Raw genomic sequence first — 19,628 nt, forward strand, 5'->3', positions numbered from 1 at the left:
CGCTCGCTCCTGGAAGCAGTGCCCCCTGAGTATTTGTGTTATTTGCATAGAAGCTAAAATTAAATTGTGACGGTACATTCCTGACAGTCGGATCACCTCTGGCCAGCTGTGCAGCATCGGTCCATTCATTCTATTAACTCTTCCCAGGATATAAATACATTGGAGGGCATGGTCTGTGTTTATACTTTTATGTGTGTTTGTGACGGAGAGAAAGAGAGACGGAGAGAAAGAGAGGAGAGAGGGAGAGAGAGAAGGACAGGGGTGAGAGAGAAAGAGAGAGATGCAAAGGGTGAGAGAGACATACAGCGAGAAAAATACAGAGACAGTAAGGGAGGGAGAGACAAAAACAGAGGAAGAGAGAAAGAAAGAAAGAAAGACATACAAAGAGAAGGAGAGAGAGACAAATAGAGACATGAAGGGTGAGAGACATACAGAGAGGGAGGCAGAGGGAGAGAGAGAAATAAGAGATATGGTAGAAAGAGTGAGGAAGAGAGACTCAAAAACAGAGGAACAGAGAAAGAAAGACAGACAGTAGGAGAGAGACAGGAAGAGAGACTGAAAGATAGAAAGGGAGTGAGAAAGTGAGAGAGAAAGAGGAACATACAGAAAGAGCGAGAGACAGAGAGACATGAAGAGTGAAGAGAAATACAAAGAGAGGAAAAGAGAGAGAAGGAGAGAAAGAAAGACAGAGAGAGAGAGGGCAATAGAGAGAGAAAGAGAGGCATGCATACAGACAGAGAGAGATGGATGGAGAGAGAGAGATGCAGAGAGACACAGAGAGTGAGAGAAATAAAGAGAAAGAGAGAGGGAGAGAAAGAAAGAAAGAGACATACTGAGAGACAGTGGGAGAGAGAGAGAAACAGACATAAAGAGAAATACAGAGGGAGAGGAAGGGAGAGAAAAAAACAGAGGAAAGGAGAAAGAAAGAAAGACATGCAGAGAGTCATGGAATGAAAGAGATATAAAGACAGAAGGAGAAAGAGAGAGAGTGTCTTGAGAGAGAGACTGGGGGAGAGAGCAAGAGAAAGATAGAAAGAAAGAGAAATACAGAGAGAGAAAGGGAGACAGAAGAGAAAGACAGAGGCATGGAGAGAGGAAAATGGAGAGAAAAAGAGAGCTAGGGAGACAGGGAGAGAGAATTAAATTGAATAAAACTATGGGATATGTTTCTCAATGTAAGTCAACAGGAAGTCCTTTGCCACAAGAGGAAACAGACCAATTATATCCACTAACTGGTTTTTATTGTTGGGCAGCCTGAACTCACGCTAAGTGCCTTATGTTCTTGCTTTGACTTCACTCAATAAACAAAATGAAATGAAATTATAATAAAAGTAAAAAGTTAAATTTAGTTGACTGGATATGACATATGACTAAAACTGAATATAGCCCTTTGATATCAGTGGGGTGAGTATTAAAAGAGCACTATGTAACTTTTCTGATGCTGCTGGTCTGGATGGAGGTATTGTTCATTATTTTAAAAATCTGTTTTATTTAATTTCATGTCAGTTTTATGAATCTATATAACTTAATATATAACGTAATTTAAACTATTCAGGTAAACCCTGCTCTATTAAATCAACTTTTTTTTAGGGACTGTGTATTCACCTCATTCCAGAAGCCGTGATAAGCGCCGCCATCGTTGTATAGGACTGTGTCGTTTCTGGTTGAGATACTTTGAATGGTGCTCCTGCTGACTCGGTTTGTTACAAGTGAGCAGATTTACAGCTATTTAAGCACTCTTAGCATCATGTGTTCATTCTGGGGAAACTACAACGGCTGGAGAAAAAGTAATTTTTGTCATTATAGCAACATTATTTTGAGCACCAACTGAAGAGAGCCAGTGTCATAAGCCTGTGTACTCCACTGAGGAGATCAGCTGTGCATGACACAGGTACATCCTTTTAATACAAGCACGCAAAGTACTTTTACTGCAAACATGCACTGGCTCAAAGATCAATTATGAGTTTCAGAGAGACCAAATTATTTGGTTTAAAGTTGAAAATCTGAAAAATAACGTAAAAAGAACCTGCACCTAATGCTAGTTAGTTCAACGTCAACATTCAAGGTAACACAGTAAAGCTGAATATGAGATGTGCCTTTGTCCTACAGAATTCATAAGACAATTAATTTGCTCATAAGATTAATGTAAATGGCCTCACTCACTGGTATATATCAGAAAAAATATATAGGCTTCATCAGCACCAGCTACACCCTCAAGTTAGTGTTTTGCTACCAGATCTGTTTACTTCGGTTTACCCTTAAGATTTACAATGTAAACATCCTGAAATGTTTTACCAAATTAAATGTGTAAAAATATTAAATATGCCGACTAAAATTATTTAGTTGACAAAAACGAGTGGGCTAATAGATTTGGAGAATTACTTTTAGTCAATGAAAATTTGTATGTATTTTTAGTAATTTTGAACACTTTTTATTTTGCTTTAGCCATCAAAGATATTAATAAAAACTATGATGTGAGTATTTTATTTGACAAAATGAATATTGGTTGAAATAGCATAGTTGCACATATTTGTTTTACCTTCCAATAAAACTGAAAGGCCAGGACACTGCTTAAATTTCAATTCTATAGCATCTCTTCAAATACAACAGAGCTGTGGATACTGATGATATGTCTGTATGTACACAGTACTGTAATAGTCTTCAGAACTCACCAAACGACAGGAGGCTGTGTGCACTGACCACCTCAGCCTGCCCTGCTGCTGCCTCTGGGGTCACTCCTTGTCTGATGCACTGATGACGGACCCTACGTACACCGTGGAGATGCTTGTGATGGTGATGCTTCTCCATGAAAGGACAGTGAAGGTGCCAACATTCACAACACATGGCTGTACTGACACCAGCATGTTGTTGCTGTTTCATCATTGTGGGATAGATAATGGTTTTGTCGTTCATTCGGTTTTCAAAATGTACAGACAAAAAGATTTTCACAGAGAATGTTTGCAGCTGTGTGTAATGTGTGTGGGCAGGTGAACCAATTGTTTAGTTAATGACTGTAAACATTTTGTATTGTGTTTATATAAAAATATAAAATTTAAAATGTCAGTGCACCATCTAGTGGTGTGGACAGCAACAACATTTACATCAATGTTACGAAACTATTGTATTGAAGCTTATGAAAGTGATCATGTGTGTGAACAGATGTATGGCAGTAATAAAGGTATTTACAAAAAAAATATGAAACAAAACAGACTGTCAAAGAAATAACAAACCAGAATTTAAATATAATTTCTTTAATTTACTTAGTTTTGAATGGTATTTGAAACTTACATTTACAGTGTCATTCACAAAACACCAGATAAAATGTGAGGCTCTGCTGCAAAAAAGATGCCATAGATGCTCATCAGGTGAGCTGCTATAACAGTCTGTAAGAAAAACATAAAATTTGATCCAATAGTCTAATGGTGTGAGAGAAAGTCTGCCAGAAAGTATATATTTATATTAGATATTAGTGCAGTGGCCACTGGGGGCAGCACTATGTGACATCACGCAGGACTACCTTGATACCTGTTAGACTGATCATACTGTTCCTAAACTCCTTTAAACTCACTCTCCCCTATCCAGTTCAGCACCTCTGTCTGAAATGTGTTTATGACCGGAGTTTAAGTGTTTAATCCCACTTTAATATCAAAATGAGTCTATATTCTAAAATTGATATTGAAAATCTGGTTTCCAAAAACAGTTTCTGGGTTGATAATTCAAATTAATTTTAAGTTTGATTGATTGATAAAAAAAAAAAAAAAAGATCTTAATAGTACCACTTGAAATGTGTGTGTACCATTTCTGGTCCATACACCACATTTTGAGAACTACAGCTCTGGAACAAACACACTCAAAATAGGCAGAGACACATAAACACAGTAGCATATATACAACACCATCCCTCTCCCGCCCCTCCTCTTCTCTTCTCCTCTCCTCCCTCTCTCTCTCTCCCTCCTCTCACTCGCCCTGTCGCTCTATCCTTTCATCTCCCTCTCTCACACACACTCTCTCAGTAGCTGCGCTCAGACAGCAGAAGCACAGCCAGGGAAAGACCTAGGAGCGTCTTTTTATACTCTACAATCGCGTGTCTCTATATCAATTTTTACGCCTGGTTTCCGCTACGAATATTTAAGTTTCCATAACAACTGGAAGTGGATTTTGTTTTGATAAAATAAAAAGATACCAAAAGAAGACGAAGCAGATAGGAGCAACAGGGTGGTGGACTGGACAAGCGGAGCGATCAAGAGATTTCCTTACCACATTTCAAACCAGAAAGTAAGAAAATCCAATTATTATTTTGTTATGGTTATGTCAGTGTATTTCATATGTAAGGATGAGGCATTACGCATCGTCAGCTTGATGTCTGCTTGTTTTGAAGTGCTTCAGTTTCAAATAAGTTGTGAAAGTATATTTTTGATCAATATTTTTACCTACACATTCAAACCATTTAGGCTGTACCTTTTATTTATCTTGTAGCAGGTGCCATCTCTTCAGATTTATTATCGCTGAAGGAAATGATCTGCCCTACAGTGAAATAAGGTTTATACATCAATTTGGCGTGTACATTTTCATGCCAGATGACCCTCCAAAATGTTACTCTGATATTTAAATGTTACTACTGCTCACGTTCTGGCCACGTCTCAGTGATATAGCTACTACAATGATATATTACTCATGATTTAAGTATTTGTTCATGTTTTATTAAAGCTGCTTCTCAAATCTGTACTACAACTGATACCTTTTTTATCGTAACTACACCTTAATAAGCCTTAATAAAGCATAAACAAGGATCTAATTCATAAAGACCAAATTGTTAAGATTAAGAATGATTCAGACTTAGTAAATACTTAGAAGTTAGTGTTAGAGTATTAGTAAAGTATTTGTAAGTCTAAAACTAGTTGTGAATTAAGTCTTTGTTCATTTTGTTACTGTAGTTGTTACTAAGAGTTACTGTTTAACCTTCAATGATGTACTACAACTACCATTTTACAATAACTATACCTTGATTACTGTAAATAAAGGATGAATTATTGTTAAATACTACTTAATTAAAGGGTTAGGGTATTAATTACCATTAGTACTTACTAAGCCTGAATCATTTTTAAAGGTCTTATATTACGCAAATGTGACTATAATGTTGCATCCTCATAAACATACCTTCAGTTGTGTTTGGTTTCATTCACACATGTTTGAGTAACTCTTTATTATTAGTTTTTATCAGCTATGATTTATCTTTTGTTCAGTAGAGATTGGCAGATCCAGTGCTGAAATTATACCAAAAAAAAAAAAACACAGTGGAGGACTTCACGTACTACCACATGACATCACAAGGTGGAACAGAGTGTTTTCTGTTTGAGAGAAGATCTCAGCCTAAATATGCCGGGTTTGTGTGTTAAACATGTGTGAATGAAAGAAAAAAACACAACTCTAGGTCTGTTTGTGATGAGGAAACAACATTATAACGTAGATCAGACAATAACATAATGTGGGCCCTTTAAAAACTATGTGTTCATGATGAGTTGAGTCTCTGTTCATGCTTTACTAGGCTAATAAAAAGCACTCAACTCATAGCAGGTCAAACACACTTGAAATATCCTAGCCCGGCCCCTATAGTGTAGTATAGCTCCTGCCTGTCCCTCCAAACCTTCACTCTAGCATAGGAGGCAATTAGGCGTGGATTGGCAGCCACACACACATGGTAACTTAGGAACAGGCGTGTAGGAGATGCTTGGCAGCACATGATCGGGTTTAGGTAGAGAGAGACAGAAGGAAGGAGGGAGGAGAGGGAGAGGGAGAGAAAGGAGGAGATTCCCTTTGTTCATTCAAGACAAAAGCTAAAGAAATCGTGCGCTCAAATATGGCCCGGAGCTAGCACAGGATAGTGTTTTATCATTGTAGTATTAGGTTGTGTCTACATACTGTACTGAAAACGCTTTGAAGAAATTAGTACTGGAAGAAATAAAGATGGTTGCCAAGGCGTTGGTGCTGTCTCGCAATCATAGACCTGGATTTCAACTCATAAATTGTCAAGTTTTTGTCCAATAATCATAACACTCACATTTATCATATTAATAGCTAACCCGTAATAACTGTCATACTTATAGTTAGTAGTAAGTAGTACTAATACGATCTTTGTTGGCGTTTATGAAGTACTTGTTAATTTAACATTTAGCCATGAACTATTTTCCCCATTAATAATTACATGTTTTAGCATCATATGGTATTGGAGATTATTATTTTGTTAATATGTCTCAATAGGTCCGTCCATCCATTTTCTTATACTCATGGGCCGGGTCGCGGGGACTCCTAAACTTCCCTCACCCCAGACACTTTCTCCAGGTGTCTAATGACAGAATAACCTCTCACTGGCATGTCAGTTGTTAATCAATAAAAAAATTGTCCAAATGTGGTCTCCAAACTAAAATGTGACATGATTATATCTCAAAATGGTGAAATACAATTAGACAAAGTATACTTTACTGTAAATAGGAATATCTATGGAATTAAACTAACTTTTTTTTAAATGCTTTTTTACTTGGTTACATGATATTTTTTTGTTCAAGATATGTAAGTCTAATGTTTTGAAAAAAATTTGCAAGTTTAGAACAAATATTCAGAGGGCTGTTTTGTCACTATCGTCGAATATCAGAAATACTACACAAAACACACAAATTCTCAACATTTTGTAATCATATTATATAACATGTACATGGTCCAGTAAATAGGTCAGAAATCATTTTGAATGTTTTGCTTTTTTTCACATTTCCACCTTAAAACCATAACGTCTGTTTCTTTCTTTTTTCAAACTAAGTAACTATTTCAACAAACATTGTAGACACTTTTTTAGTTAGTTAAATCAAACACATACATAATAAATGTACCCCGCTCCAGTTTTAGATGGCTTTAAATAAACACAGTAAATATTGTCATAAAAAAAAAAAAAAAAAACTTCATCAAGAATCTTAATTAGACCATGCAAGGCCATTTTCACTTTGATTTTTGTCATGAGAGTAACCCAAAAAACACAAAAATCCCACAAAATCCCAAATACAGATCAATTTCACAAAACCATGTTGACACTATGCCGTCAGAAATATATGTGAAAACTCGATTAATTTCATATTTAGTGTTATGATATTTTCTGAGTATTAATATGCAAATACATTGTGGTAGTTATGTGCTGGATAAGCCTCACTGTTAATCGGCTCAAGTATACTCACACTTCACAGACAAAAAGACAATGGAACAATTTATCTGAACAGTCTGGCATCTCCAAACACTACACATTTTGACTTTAACGCTTTCGCAATTTCTGAAATGAATGCTTGAGCGGTTTTCTAATCCTCACAATAAACTCAATCCCCGCGACTCCTGTTCTTGTTCCAATGGCAGTTATTTAAACTAAGTGATCTGGAATTACCTTTCGAAACCCGTCAACTCTTTTCAGCATTTGTAATTTGTCACTGACTGTTTGCCAAGTAATTTTTCACCTTGGTGAGAAGAAATGTGCTGTACAATGTTGTTTTGTCACCTCGTCTCTGTAAATGCGATTAAATAAGCAGTTTCTACGCTGTAAATAGCACCTTTAAAATAGTGCAAACACAGGTGTAGTCTTATAGCGCTTTGATAATGGATGGTTGCATTGAAAGACGTTGAGTGAGACAGGACTCCTCTTTGCATCATTAGTGGCAGTGGAAGTGTGAAGAGACTTGTATTGAAAGGCGTTTATACTCGTACAAGAGCTGCCTCTGAAAAAAGTATATTCATTTGGACTTGTGTTTAGTCTGTATGCATTTTTGTTGGACTGAGGAGGTGTGATTTACATACTGTTGTTTGTCCTTGAGCAAGACCATGTTTGTGCACCATACATGCTAGTGCGTATGTTTTTATCTTTAACAGCAGTTTTTTTTTATTTTACCCAGCATGCAACGGCTGAAAATGGCTATTTCCACGCTTACATGAGTGTTTGGCCGTTTGTGATTGGTTTAATGGAGGAGGTCAGAGGCACATGTTGGTCATTTAGTCTCTGTCAGTCAAACACGGGGCAGCTGCAGCTATAAGTGTGCTGCATGTCCAAACAAGTGCTGGGTGATCCATCGATTTGAATTATTATTGCTATATTTATCAAACTAAACCAACCAATGTTCAAAAGTACATTTTACCTCCAGATCCCAGAGAGCTCTTTTAAGTTTAAACCAATGGGATTTCAGCGTTGAAACTGGCAACCCAAATGAGAGCCTAAAGTCTCATTCTGCTTTCGGTTTGGATAACTGTCTTAAGAACCAAAACATCTAATTACAGGAGACATCATGTCCAGTGTTTTTTGTAATTAAGAATAAATAAACATTAAAATTGTTCTCAGTAAAAGCTATATTTGCTTGGAACATGACTACCTCATATCTGGGGACACAGATGAGTCATGTTTATGGAATTTAAATCAAAATCTTACAGTTCCTGATGTTCAAACAGTGAATTAAGGACTTTAATATTATCACTAGTGCAGAGACTCAGACCGTTTTTACTCCTTCACAGTAAATTTTACACTACAAGTATGGTCATCTTCACTGTTAGCCTTTGAGCCTTGTCCTTGAGGAGCACCTTTTCTTGATTTCTAAAACCCTCTGAAGCTCTCTGTTCCTGTGTTTGGAGAGGAGGAAGGAAATAGTAGTTTGAAGAGTTATTCACAACACAATCTAGTTCCTGTAAAGTTGTATGATGTCGCTTTCGGGCTCAAGAGCTGATTGCAAAGACAGAATAGGTATGTTTACAATTTAGTGCGATATACACACTAGTAACTATGTTATGCTAGACTATTAGAACATTATTTACATATAGAACACAATTTGTGGTTAAACATATGCTTTGGAAAGGTAATCGTCTCTTTTTTGATTAATAAGGAATAAAAACAAAGTTAGAATTCGGCTGTGAAGAGTCTGGTTGGATTTGGTTGTTACATCATCACTTAACTCTATAGCTCTCACAAACCCTTTGGCACATCACTAACATTCACACGCAATAACCATAGACTGTATAAAGTGAGTGTGACGTCACCCGTAGCGTTCGGCTCCAGCCAAATGACGGGCACTTAGCAATCCAGTCAATCAAACCTGTTGCTAACACTAGTAGGAGCGACCTCAGGGAAAGACGGCACCTCATTGGTCTGTTATTAATGTTCATATCTTCATTTACAGACACAATAGCCAAATAAAAACTCCAGGACCATGTAGCATGAATTATTACAAACATTTTAAGACCAAAATGTCAAGCTTAACAGCAGCGGTTTACGAAGAGAGGCCCATGCTCACTTCCGATATGGAACGTTACAGCTAATGCGTTAGCTATGTCCATTTATATATATAGTCTATGGAAATAACTATACACCCTTTAAGAGTCTTGTACAGTTCTCGATAGGAGGTCTGGGCACACAGGCGTCAGACCAGTGTCAGCTGTGGCTCCTCATGTCTCTGCTGAGGGAATGTCCTGTGTCACCTTGTCCCATGTCCACAACCTGCCTCAGAGGGACAGGGCCGCTCTGTGACTTTGCTCCGAGCATACTGCACTGACATTGACTTTGCACAATATACACCACTGCATCTCATGAGTCCAGCGCATAGGTCATATAGAAAATACGTACTGAGCAAAAGTTATAGTTATTTATAGTTTATAGTGAGGCAAGGGAGGTGTTATTATATGGTTTGATTTGTAAAGAATGGATTCAGATGGTGGTTCAGTGAAGATACATTAGATTTTTAATTGAATGTGTAAAGATTTGTATTAGAATTTTTTTTTTTTGGCCCTTGAAGGCTTTATTGTGCAGGACAAACAGTGTGAAATGGGGGAGGGAACAAACTGTCTAGAATTGATCTCTCAACGCCAAAGCTGAAAAAGTGCCTTACATGTGTGCCGTGACCTAACCCCTGAGCCACTGTGCTGCATCAAATGATTAGTTTGAGGCCTAGGCCTATCTCATTTATTTACTTTATGAAATGCAAAATGTGAGTTGGAAGAAGAGGCATGACACTGGAGTTCTAATGCAGAAAAAGTTTATTTACACTACGGGACCCAGGGCCTGGAGACATGAACCCTCAAGACACTGAGAGTATTGTCCATTCCAGTCTAGCGCAGTCTAGTGTGGCTCTGCTTCTGTTGTAGGGAGTATTATACATCTCATGACACAGGCCAAGATAACAAGGACTGGGCCGGCAGTGAGTACAGCAGTGCAATTTCTCTGTCAGTTACCAAAATAAAATAAAGCAATAGCACTCTCATTATTTGCCTGTAATATTATAGTACCAAGCTATGGACAACCGACATTTGAGTGCCCCTTAGTGGCTGGTGGGGCCTTGTTGATTTACACACGGTGCCTATGCCAGGAAATGCATATACTGTACTCATTAATTGTTACATTATGAAATAGAGGTAGTGCCTTTGCGGTGGTCTAGCTTGTTGGATGGCTCCTAGATTTATTTACTTTTTTGTATCTCTTTTCGTTTCCACACCTGTCTTAAAATTGTGTCTCATAACAGCCCCCCACACAAAAGTCACACTGACACAGCTGCGGGCGTCGTGACCAGTGGTGGCAGGACGGGAGCAGAACAGGTGAAAACATTTCCAATTCAGAGCAGATGACCGCAGCCCTGCTCAGATCTCACAGTCTCTGTCAGCGGCTCATCAGGCACAAGGTTTATTCAGACTGTGAAGGTTGTTTTGGTGCTCACATCGAAAAAACATCAAAGTCACAAGGCATCGAATAACCCGGTTATCTACATCTCACAGGTGTTGAGTCTAGATTAGTGCTGCAAGTACTCAATCATAATCCAGCTGAAGATCTTAAAAGGTGCACTATGTAACTTTTCTGATGGCCACCTGCATGTTTCCATGGAGATGTCATTGCTTATTATAATAACAATCTTCAAGATATGTGATAGCAGAAAAAAACAGATGGTGGTACAGAGATGAATACCATCTGTACTATTTGAGCCCAAGATTGACTCACAAATGAAAGATTGATGCTCAAATGGAGCCAGAACAAGTTCCACAATATGGAATTAACTTATCTGTTTTCGTGCGGACAAGCAGGTGATGCCACCAGACCAAGTAACAGGTTGGATCTGTGCAAAGGCGACCACACTCACAGTAACCATGCATGTTTTTTTCCACATATTTATTGTCAGATATATAGTTGAAACCAGAAGTTTACATATACTATATAAAAAGACACATACGCCTTTTTCTCACTGTCTGACATTAGGTCAGTTAGGATTACCAAAATGATTTAGATAAGATTTCATTACTTTCTTCAAAGTCAGACGTTTACATACAATAAGCTTACACACCTGTGGTTGTATTTGATGGCACACTTGAAGCACACTGCTTCTTTGTGGAACATCATGGGAAAGTCCAAAGAAATCAACTGAGATATCCAGATGAGAATTGTGGACTTGCACAAGTCTGGTTCATCATTGGGTGCAATGTCCAGATGCCTGAAGGTGCCACATTAATTTGCTCAAACAATAAGTATAAACACCACTGGAATGTCCAGCCATTATTCCACTCAGAAAGGAGATGGGTTCTGTGTCCCAGAGATGAACGTGCTTTGGTTCCAAATTTGTGCATATCAACCCAAGAAAAAAAGTAAAAGACCTTGTGAAGATGCTGCTAAAGCTGGTAAGAGCGTGTCATTATCCACAGTGAAACGAGAACTGTATTGACATGGGCTGAAAGGCCACTCTGGCTTTTTATGTAATGGCTTCTTTCTGGCAAATTACAGTTTGCAAATGCACACAGGGACAAACACTTTTATTTTTGGAGACATGTCCTGTGGTTTGACAATACAAAAATTTAGCTGTAGCTATAATGAACATCATTATGTTTGGAGGAAAAAGGTGGAAACTTGCAAGCCTAAGAACATCATCCCAACTGTGAAATACAGTGGTGGCAGCATCATATTGTGGGTTGTTTTGCTGCAGGAGGGTGTGGTGCACTTCGCAAAATAGGTAGCATCATGAGGAAAGAACATTATGTGGAAATACTGAAGCAACATCTCAAGGCATCAGCCTGAAAGTTAAAGCTTAGGTGCAAATGGGTCTTCCAAATATTTTGAAGTGGCCATCACAAAGCCCTGATCTAAAGCCTATCTCAAGGCGGCCTACAGATTTGGCTCAGTTACACCAGTTCTGTCTGGAGAAATGAGCCAAAATTCCTGTCTACTATTGCTTGGAAGCTTGAGGAAGAATATCCAAAACATTTGACCCAAGTCATACAGTTTAAAGGCAATGGCACCAAATACTAATGAATTGTATGTGAACTTCTGACTTTGAAGAAAGTAATGAAAAATTGTCTAAAAAAAGACCCTTCTCTCATTATTCTGGCATTTAGCAAACAGAAATAATTTTGGTAATACTAATTGACCTGAAGCAGGAAAAATCTTGTCTGATTTCATGTCAAAAATATGGATATGTGTCTTTTTATATAGTGTATGTAAACTTCTGGTTTCAATTGTATATGTTCAATGCCATACTGTGAAACATTCTAGGCAAAGCAATAACATCTCCTTTCCATCCTCCATCTCCTTTAAATAAGACATGGCAAGGTGGGCAAGGGAAATAAAAAATGTTTTTCAGTCTGTTCTCAGTTAGGATTAGTGTCGGTTGTCAAAAAATGATTTATTTAACATTTTAATGAATGTATTCTAAAAGAGGAATTATTTGTGAAATTAAATCCATTAAAAAAAAATTATAAATCAACACAGTAATTAGCACCAATTAACCCTAATTAGCCAGGTTAAATGTGTTAACATGTGTTAAATGTAAGGCCTCCTTTGCGATGGGAGAGGTTGGTAAGCTTGTTGGTACAGAATGCCAGCCACTGTTCTGTCTGTGTTGGAGCAGCTGTGTAACTTACTCCAACTTATCTATAATAATGAATGAACGATTAATACTTCTTATAATTGTTGTTAAATTGTTACCTTTTGTTTTGTAACATTTGGCCAAGTTTTAAATAGGGGGTATTTTACTTCTGTGGGATATTAACTAACGCATAACATATTTAGATCACCATGTTACCTTTTATTGTTTTGAAAATGCGATATTCAACAAGGTATTAATATGATTATAAGTTTCACTTTCATTTTTGATGCTCTGAATCACCTCTCCCTTTGCTCTTGGTGCTAAGTCATTCCCCCCTCAGAGTCCTATCACAACACAGCATGCATCCCGCTAATTAAACTACTGCACATCGGATCAGGTTTGTCAAGTTGTTGTGTACAGTTTCGTATCATGTTTTTGTGAAGTTCAGGAGAATTTTTATGAGTGAACTTGGATGATGTAGGCTTGTGGGCGGAGCATTGGACAGAATCTTACAGCTAACCGCAAGGAGGATTCAAATAGGGTTTGGGAAAGATTGCTAAATTACTGAAACATGCATAGATGACATCTAAAACCTCTTCAGGCATGTATTTTGATGAGGGAACAATGTTATAACATGGCAGAATGCGATTTTGCATAATAATAAAAAAGCTCTTAAGCTTCTGGGAACTTTGGTGCCACAAACACGTCTAGAGCAGTTCCAGGAAATCTGCTGTAACAGACGAATGGGGATCAAATGTTCAAAATCAGCTGAGAGCAAGCCTTGTTGAGTTACATTTTTCAGTAAGTGGACAAATGTGATTTTCTGAAAGCATCACCACTCTAACTGAACCATCTCCAACTGAGGGAAACTCATTAATAACACCAACATCAGAAGGAGCCAAATACTCCCCAAAATAAACACTGACATCCATGTTTTTCTCAACTGTGGAGCAGGAAACTCCAAGGCATTTAGTCTTATCTGTCAGTGTGATGTCTCCTTAGGGTGCCCAATTCAGGGCTTGTAGCTGACGTGGGTGGACTGTACTAGCTCCTCGGCTGCACGTGGCTGTAGTTAAAGTCCACATGTGGTCAGATTATGTGAAATAAATGAGCATCTTTTTATATATAGTGTAGGAAATATGTGGTGATAAGACAACTTTAAAGGGTGTGTACCTGATTTTATCGTCTTAAAAATGGAAAAAACAGAACTAATTACACCCCAGCTTAGATATGGACAGGGGAAGTAACAAACCAAGATGGAAAACTGTAAAACTAAAGTCATAATTTATTTAAGAGGAATTTATAGTCCAATGTATAACTAAAAGTAATAAAGCTAAAAAAAACTTGAGTATATAAATTATAATAACACCAAAAACAAACCAGTCTCAGAACTAGTGAAAGTGAAAAAATCAGCAGCAAGGAGTGTCAGGGGGCGAGTTCAGGTGTGGCAGCTGCAGCTCAAGGTTCAGGAGTGACCAGGCTGTAGGGCAATGCACCAATGAGCAGACAGGACCCTATTTAGTCACCGCAATTAATTTATAAGCACAACTTTAAGAGGCCAGAGCGGAGTTTGGATGTCACGTCACTGCTAACAACAGCTAGTATGCTAACATTGTACCAGCATAACATCCTGGTTCGCAGAGAATAAAAATATAATTAGATGCAGACGGCACACAGTGGTTTCATTTTGACTGGAAAGACTTGGATCTGATTTTGTTTTTCCTTAACGGGGATTTACAAGTACTTTTCACAACTTTCAGACATATTTTACATTATTGCATGAAAAAGTACAGCCTCTTCAATTGCATCAGTAGTCAAGTCAAGTCAAATTTATTTATAAAGCACATTTAAAAACAACCAGAGCTGCCCAAAGTGCTGTACAAAGGCAATATAAAGTGCAATCATATAAAAAAAGCATGCAAAAACACGACAGAACAATGCAAGTGTCCCGCTCAGCTTGAGTTAAAAGCCAGTGCAAACAAATGAGTTTTCAACAAAGATTTTAAAATATTTACAGATTGGGCAGTTCTAATACCCAAAGGAGTCTGGGACCAACTACAGCAACAGCCAGGACCTCTTTAATCTTTAGCTTGGACGCTGGAACTTCCAAAATCATCTGGTGTGCTGATCGCAAAGTTCGATTGGGAACATGGACAGAAAGAAGTAACAGGGACAGGGAGTCAGTAGTATAATATTATTTCATTGTTGTCCATGTCAAACAATTTAAAATATGCAGTTTATTCCTAGCTGATACGGAGAAAGGGTATTCAAAAATTACAGCCTATAAAAACAAAATATTTATGTTAATGTACATGTAAAATTGATGCAAGTGCATCACTATAAAACAACTTTTTTCACTGTAAACAATTTAAAGGTCAAAATATATCTGGACACAAACCTAGCTGTGTCTCATTTTTTGTTTTGGTTGTCAGGACATTTGAAAAGAGTAGGTAACACTTCAGCAAAACTTCAAGACAAGTCCCATTATTCACTGAAAACCCTGAAAACCCAGAGTAAACATATTCTAATTTAATCCTCCGGTGAGCACTAAAGTCAGGTGGAGCAATGAGGGCCATCTTATTTACAAACATTAGTGCAGAGTTTTTTCATATTTTGCCTGTGGGACAAGCCCAAAAATAATCATAATACAGGAGCGCTATGTGTGACTGGTCCAATCACATGGGACTTCTGCATGAGCTCAAATCTCTTTAATTTAATGACTATTCAAATGTAATTGCATCTTGTCACTTCATAATCAGCGCTCGGAGCCAACACTTCACTGCACATTTAATATTGCACCAAAGATTTCAGGAATTGCTCATGGATTTTTGTAACAACACATTTTCGGCAAAGATATGTGCTGAAATATACTTGCACTGAGAGCAGGCATGATTTAAACAATTTTGAAATACCTGCTAACACCTATTCTCAACTCAGCTTGTGTTTTAAAGGTGCACTATGTAACTTTTCTGTTGCAGGATCAGCCACCTGTCATTGTTTTGCCAAAATATGTGGTGGGTTTATTGTTGTATTTGTATTGCTGAAAAATAACTTGAAAAACATGTATTGCACTGAGAGCAACATCGCCTCTCCACAGATCTGACCTTGTAACTTGGCCTGGTGTCATCACCTGGTTGTTTTCATGGAGACAAGTAAATGTAATGTTTTATTGTGAAACATTCTAGGCAGAGCAATGACAGCTCCAGAAAAGTTACATAAGCTACCATTCACTTATTTTATTGATCTGACTTATTTTACTCATAGTCTTATATTCATAAATATTCATAGCTTATCATTTTTATTTGCTCTTTATATTGTATTTTTAAGCTACTGTGTTCAAGTAATTCTCAATTTTGTTAATATTTGATATATCTAGCTATACTCCACAAATTCCATAACCTATGGGTTTCAGAATAATTAAGCCATGTTAGAATGTTGTTATCTCCTCAAAAAACATACCTGAAGTTGTGTTTTGTTTCATTCACATGTTTGACTAATCCTTTATTATTATTCTGTCTACATCAGCAAATCTCAAAATGCTCTGTTCCACCTTGTGATGTCATGAAGTGGTAGTTTTCATGTTAACAGATCCTTTTACCTTTTGTTCAATTGAGGTCAGCAGTTCTAGGGGTGAAATTATCCAAATGATTCTAGTGAAGGTTTATAGAGCTTAAAAACAGAGTAGAACACTTCCCATATTACCACATGACATCACAAGGTGGAACAGAGTATTTTTAGTTTGAGAGAAGAACTCAGCCTAAATATGCAGGGTTTGTGTGTTAAACATGTGTAAATGTAAAAAAAACACAACTCCAGGTTTGTTTGTGATGAGGAAACAACATTAAAATATAGATCAGAAATAATGTAGTACTGGCCCTTTAAAAATTTGGACTGTTGCCATAGTGATTAACAATTTAAAACTAAATATATATCTTAAATGGGAAAAAAGTCCAAAAATGTTGTGTTTAGCCTGAAACCCATGAATAGAAACTGTATCAAGATGTCTTCTATTGGTTTATTAAACATGAGAGACAAGTACGGAGGATCAGACAGAAGAAACAGGTTCCTTTGTGAAACTTTGAAGTTGCCTTTGATGGCTGCTTCCTTATTGTATTATATAGGACTTTACTCAACAGACAGTTTGAACAAAAAGCTTTTCAGGGCAAAAAAAAAAAAGGAAAAAAAAAAAAATTATAAAAATGAACAAGAAACCCACCATCACCACTCCTTCTCCACATGGTCCTGTCGACTTCACTTGTGTAACCATTCAAAGTCAGGGGGAACAAAGATGGCTACTGCTCTACCCAATTATCCTGTCAATGCTAATATGTGTAGCTAGCTGGGTCAATTTAACACTATGTAACCCAACCTGTTTTCTTGGTCAGAACAGTAAACCCTGCATTGCCTTTTGCAATTAGGTTGTTTATAGCCAGCTTCAAGTGTTTTTCTTACATCAAATGATTTCAGTATGTCAGTCTCAGAAGCGTGTGGTACAGTGCGCGAGGTTGTGTGCTAGCAACAGCAGACAGGCATTTCCTCTGTCTACACAAATGAAAGGAGGATATGATCGTCAAACAGCAAAGCACTGTGGGGGGGCAGACCGGGTGCAGATGAGGTGCTGTTAATATTTCAAGGGAAGAATGTCAACGTGTCAATGGAATAGGCTATAATCAATTTGATTTGAAAGAATGGAATATGTGAAAGCTAACATTTCTTTCACACCAAGTAGTAGTGGCCTGTACAATCCTCGATTGTACTGCAGAGTTGGTCTAAACATGTATTTTAAAAAAAAACAAAAAAAAAAACAAAACTGTACAAATACAACAGGGGTGTGTCAGTGAATCTAATTACAGATCGTAGCTTTAAAAGTTAGTTTAAAAATGAATTGCTATAGTTGCAACAAACAAGTGCCACTAGTTAATTTGACTGGTGCTGTTTTTTAGATTTCTTTATACTAGGTGCCCTACCTGTCATAATCAGCCTTCAAATGGCTACTGAGCAGGGGGTTCTGAGTATAACTGAACTAAATCATTTAAGGGTAAACTAAGGTAAAATAAGGTGATAGCACCAATTGGTCTATTACTTAAAAAATAAAAAGACAAATTAATGTTTTTTCCTACTCAAACTAAAGTTATGTAACTTTTCTGGTGGGGAGTACATCACCTGTTTGTTGCTTGTTTTTCTGAACATCACAAGGTGGAACAGAGCATTTCGAGCTTTAGTAATGTAGACAGAACAAATCTAGAGTTCTCAAACACTTGTGAATGAAAAAACAGAACTCCAGGTATGTTTTTCGAGGAGGTAACAACATTAAAACATGGCTTAAATCTCACAAGAGACAATTTTGTTGAGATTTTTTTCTTCCATAACCATCTGCCTGTATTCTGTGGTGCTCATTCATAGTCTTAATGCTTGCAGTTTGATAAATGGTGAGAAATTCCCCATCGATCGCGACTCCTTGGAGACGCAATTGACTGGGTGGAAAGAGTTAAACCAGGCATGTTCACGGCAAGAAAAAAAATATTGTTGTGGGAATTGGATGTTGAGCAAATATTTACTGTTCGGACTTATTATGATAATGACTTGCAATGCTACTGGTTCATGAATAAATAATCAGCCCTATCTGCTTACTTCCTTTCGTAGAACATGCTTTTAGCAGGCTAATTGAGACTGCGAGGTCAAAGGTGAACTCCCTCAAGCCATCGGGCATAACATGAACATCGTATTGACTTAAAAACCTTTAGTTAGTCCAACTCGATTGTCATTATTTGCTTAACACCGCGTGGCCTTAGTGTATATGGACAAAGCAGTAGGACTGACCTTGCATTGACCTTTCCCCTTTTAGCCATCATCTCATGTAAAACTCTTTGTCAATAATGCATAAATCTTTGTTTGGTTCAAAGATCGTCTAACGTCTATAATTTAAACTGGTGCACACTGTATTTTTTGACCCAAATAAACATCTCATTATGTGGCAGGAAAAGAAAAAAAATGTTTATGAGTTGAGTTTTGACTTTGTGCTACTCAATCAAAATATGAAAGTTAGGTTTTGCACATAGAATATTACTAGTGCTGACTGATAAAAATTCAATTAGCTACACAATTCAGTTAATATTGAAACACGGTTGGAAAAACATAGTTATCAAGCTTAAAAGATGCACTGTGTAACTTTTATGATGGGGGTCTGCAACCTCTTGTCTCCATGGAGATGTTATACAGTAGCTTAATCTATAATGCCCCGTAGAATGGCGTTAAACATATCCATGTATCTTGGAATGTATACAATTACAAGTGGTTTCGTTGCTGCAAAAAAGTACATGGAAAAACATGTGTTCTTAGTGAGGGTGCTCACCTCTTCACAGATCTGACTTGTAACGTGATCAGTTTAATGTAATACTGTACTGTGTAAGGTTTCGCACTGAATTCTCCATTTTAATACACATGTTCATCCCTGACATAACCCTGGGTGTATTGGAGCTAGCTTGTATGCTAGATTTTTCAGTATTATCATTAAATCACTATGCAGAAGGTTAAGGTTGTCCATGGGTTTCTGAATGATGAAAAACAAGAGACATTGCCATAGTAATTCAATTCAATTTTAAGTATATAGCACATTTAAAAACAACTTCAGCTTCAAGTAAAAAGTTTATGAAAAACAAATATACAGATAATACAATACATAGGCAAATAACAATAAAACACCAAGATATCCTGTTTAGCTAAAATTAAATGCCAGGGAGAAGAGGTGAGAATTAACAACTTCAAACAAAATATTATATC

The 19,628-nt window shown here is 37.3% G+C and overlaps 1 protein-coding gene across 1 annotated transcript in view; it reads left to right on the forward strand.

Annotated features, from left to right (window-relative positions):
* The first annotated feature begins 4,024 nt into the window (after nt 1–4,024).
* Nucleotides 4,025–19,628, forward strand: part of shisal1b (shisa like 1b) — a 62,077-nt gene continuing 46,473 nt past the window's right edge. The window contains exon 1 of the mRNA XM_055222349.1: nt 4,025–4,275. The gene's annotated coding sequence lies outside the window, so the exon portion shown is untranslated. The remainder of the gene's footprint in view (nt 4,276–19,628) is intronic.

The sequence above is a fragment of the Periophthalmus magnuspinnatus genome, chromosome 6 (genome assembly GCF_009829125.3).
Source record: "Periophthalmus magnuspinnatus isolate fPerMag1 chromosome 6, fPerMag1.2.pri, whole genome shotgun sequence".
In the NCBI taxonomy this organism is placed as follows: Eukaryota; Metazoa; Chordata; class Actinopteri; order Gobiiformes; family Gobiidae; genus Periophthalmus; species Periophthalmus magnuspinnatus.